Source organism: Fukomys damarensis, unplaced genomic scaffold (genome assembly GCF_012274545.1).
Source record: "Fukomys damarensis isolate Sample0158 unplaced genomic scaffold, DMR_v1.0_HiC HiC_scaffold_37, whole genome shotgun sequence".
Taxonomy (NCBI): Eukaryota; Metazoa; Chordata; class Mammalia; order Rodentia; family Bathyergidae; genus Fukomys; species Fukomys damarensis.
Genome location: NW_022900949.1, coordinates 38,792,611 through 38,795,966, shown reverse-complemented (window position 1 = coordinate 38,795,966; position 3,356 = coordinate 38,792,611). Strand labels below are relative to the sequence as shown.

The 3,356-nt window shown below is 47.2% G+C and overlaps 1 protein-coding gene across 1 annotated transcript in view; it reads right to left on the bottom strand.

The window, feature by feature from the left end:
* G3bp2 (G3BP stress granule assembly factor 2) overlaps positions 1–3,319 on the bottom strand; it is a 69,839-nt gene extending 66,520 nt beyond the window's left edge. Inside the window, exon 1 of the mRNA XM_010610824.3 lies at positions 3,115–3,319. The gene's annotated coding sequence lies outside the window, so the exon portion shown is untranslated. The remainder of the gene's footprint in view (positions 1–3,114) is intronic.
* Between the last annotated feature and the right edge of the window lie 37 nt (positions 3,320–3,356).

The following is a 3,356-nucleotide window of genomic DNA, read 5'->3' as shown; positions in this document are numbered from 1 at the left end:
AATTTTGAGACAGGGTCTCTCCAAATTGTCCAGTCTGGGTGAGAATTTGTGAGACTCTCATGCCTCAGCTTCCCTCAGTGCTGGGACTACACCTGGTATAACTAGTCCTTAACCTGTGGGTGATGCCTTTCAAATACAAATTGTCTTTTCTACTCCTCTTAAGTGAGTTATAAGGACATACAATGCTCTATTCCACCATCTCCAAACTGAGAAACAGTCTTGTGCAGTGATAGCTCATTGTTTTTGCCAAGGTTTACATTGGAAAGTAAAAATTATGGGGAAAGTGAGCCACTAAAGAAGCAATTTTAAAAAATGGATTTTAAACCAACCAATTGTCTTAGGTGCTCTATTGTTGGGTTTTCTGAGAAGAAACTCAAAACTTTGAATTATAATATTTTAATGATTCACAGTATTTTTATCCTGAATGCTCAGATTTGTGAAAGTCGGAAGTATAACAGTATGAACCAGGCATGGTGTCAACACCTGTAATCCCAACCACCTGGGAGGATAAGGCAGGAGGATCTAAATTTTAAGGTCAGCCTGGGCAACTTTAGTAAGACCCTGTCTCCAAAAAATTTTTTTTCTGTGGTACTGGGGACTGAACTCACGGGCATTCTACCACTGAGCTATATTCCCAGCCCTTTTTATCTGCGACAGAATCTCGCTAAGTTGCTCAGGCTAGCCTTGGATTTGGGATCCTTCTGGCTTAACCTAAGTAGCTGGGATTACAGGGATGTACCACCATACCCTGGTTCAAACTAAAATTTAAAAAAGGTTGGAATGTAGCTCAGTGGTAGAGTACTTGCCTTGCATGCACAAGGCAGTGGGTTCAATCTCCAGTATTGAAGGAAAAAAAAAAGGTGGCATTCACAACTTTTTCATGTTTTTCTTTCTTTGCTCAAAAAAATGGTTCTTAAACAATTTACATTAAAGAATTATGCCAGATGATAAAAGCGTATAATCAGAAATAAGACATGGTCTCCAACTTTTCTCTAGAAAATCAGGGGAAATGAATAACATTAATCCTCCTTGTAAAGTTAATTTCATGGTTGTTCATAGTGAGCATGTCCCCCAAGTGTCCCCCACTTCTGTTCTCTCTTCAGATCCTAATGGGAGACAAACTAGACACTCTTTGCCTCCTCCTGTGGCTGGACATGGGGAGCAGTTTCACCTGTTCTCAGACACCAAGCGGCCAGACTGTGAGACCAGGGAGGAAGCTCAGGAGGCACCCCCTCTGCAACTACAGTCCTGCCTGCTTGGATACTTTTACAGAAGTAATGGGCCAGAAAAAGGAAAATTCAGAACACACAGTTACTATGCAGTCACCAAAGTATAGCAGTTTACCATGCTCTCCAAAGTTTAAAGCAAACAGGACATTTCACAAAGCTGGTGCCTTAAAGTATGTCTGATAAAATGTCAGGGTGCTACACTTAGCTATCAAAGACTGGGAGAGGACATTCCTGTGCCCCTTCCATCTCAGAGCCCCATCCCCTGATGACAGGGCAAGGTGACATGAAGTAGGGTGAAGCTCAGGGAGGGGTGAGCCTCCAGGGCAGAGTGAGGTTATCTGTACACATTACTTGGTATTAAAAATGCTAAGCACTTATTGGTTTCTTTTTTTAGGCTGCAACAAATACCCCCATGGAGAGCGTCTGAGGGAAAATGTCAAGTGTCTAGTTTTAAAGCAGAGCACAATGTTTAATATACAATATTTTTGGCAGTGCATTCCCCAAATGTCCCAGGCTTAAGACCTCATCACTGAAAAAAGTGAACTTTTGCCATAGCTCTTATGATAGGTGTTTTCTATAATTCCCCCTGGGATGAAAAAAGGACTCTCTTCCTCCCAGCATAGCATTCATCTGCTCTTTCAATGATTTTTTTCATTTATTCATCAGTCTGTCCTTTTATGAGACTGGTAAGCAAGAGATACAAAAGTGGGCATCACGGTCCTACCACTAACAGTGCGGTTCAGAAGCTTTTAGTGAGCGTGGACTACACGTCAGTCTCTGCCAGCGCCAGCATGAAGCTGTACATCTGAGGTCAAGGTAAGCTTTTAGGACAGCATGGCCCAGCCTGCTGCTGAAAAAGAGGCAAGAGTGGAAACACACAGCACGCCTGCATGCCACAAAGGAGTCTGGGTTTCACTGCGGAGAAAGGGCCCAGTGGAAGACTGTAGGGAGAGAAACACACAGATGCATGTTTTCCTGTGTTGCTCAACCAGGAGTGCAGTGAGGACTGCACTGGAGGAAAGACAGGGCTGAATACAGACAAACTAGTTGCAGACTAATGCCCTAATCTCAGGGAGAAATGATAAGAATCTAAACCACATCAGGAGAAAGGAGGGAGAACAGAGGACCTATGTGAGAACTATTGTATAAATAGAAATGTACATTAGACTATTGATTGATTAGCCTGTGGAAGTGGAAAGTCAGTCTTTCTTCCCGGCTTCCTGCATTTGGTCTAGCCGTCATTGGACAAGGCTCCACTGAGCACAGCAGGACACGCGGTAAGCTTATTCACTGATCTGTCTTTAAGGGAGGCCGGGAAGGTGGATGGGTTCAATTTTAAATGCTGTATTTGAGAGCTCCAGGGAATCTGAGCGGAGAGGTGCATGCGTCAGGAGGTTAACAACACTGAGCGGTGGAGTCTAGGAAATTCTCAGGACTATTCCAGAAGCGTGTGCCTGGCAACCTCACTGCAAAACCAACAGGAGCACCAATCTTGAAAAAATGTCATTTTGTACCGTCAAAAAAAGAGAAGCTGGAAAGCAGAATTGGGAGTTAATAGCAAAACATGATGCTACCGACTACCTGAGGGACACTTCGAAACAAGTCGCCTGCCAGCCTCACAGAGCCGGCCGAAGCAGACCTCCCCAGCTCCTACTCGCCTGTGGGGAGGCCGGGCGCACCCTGGCTAGGGTCTACGCTTGTCTCGGCGGGTGGACAGGAGAGCTGGGCTAGCGCCCCCCATTGGCAGTACGGCGAAGGTCTCCAGCTCCTGTGGCCACCAAACAAAGCCCAGCAAAGGAAAGCGGTTCGCCGGACCTGAGCACCACCGCGCTCTAACTGCAACGCGGGAAAGGCTCGCGAGCCTCTGAGGGCCGGAGCACTTTACCTGTCACGCTGGCCGTAGGGAATGTCACCTCCGACTCCACACGAGACCCCAGACTAGACAGCCGGTAGTGGGTCCGGCTCAGCGGCAGTCACACTCTCCCGGAGCCACGGCGAGTAGTCTGAAGGGATCCGCTTGGCCCGCTGGGCTGGGATTCGACCACGTGGGCGGCGGCGTCCCTCTGGAGCTACGCTCCAGGGGTGAGGTGGGGCGCGGCCTACACTGGGGGCGGGGCCAGACACGCC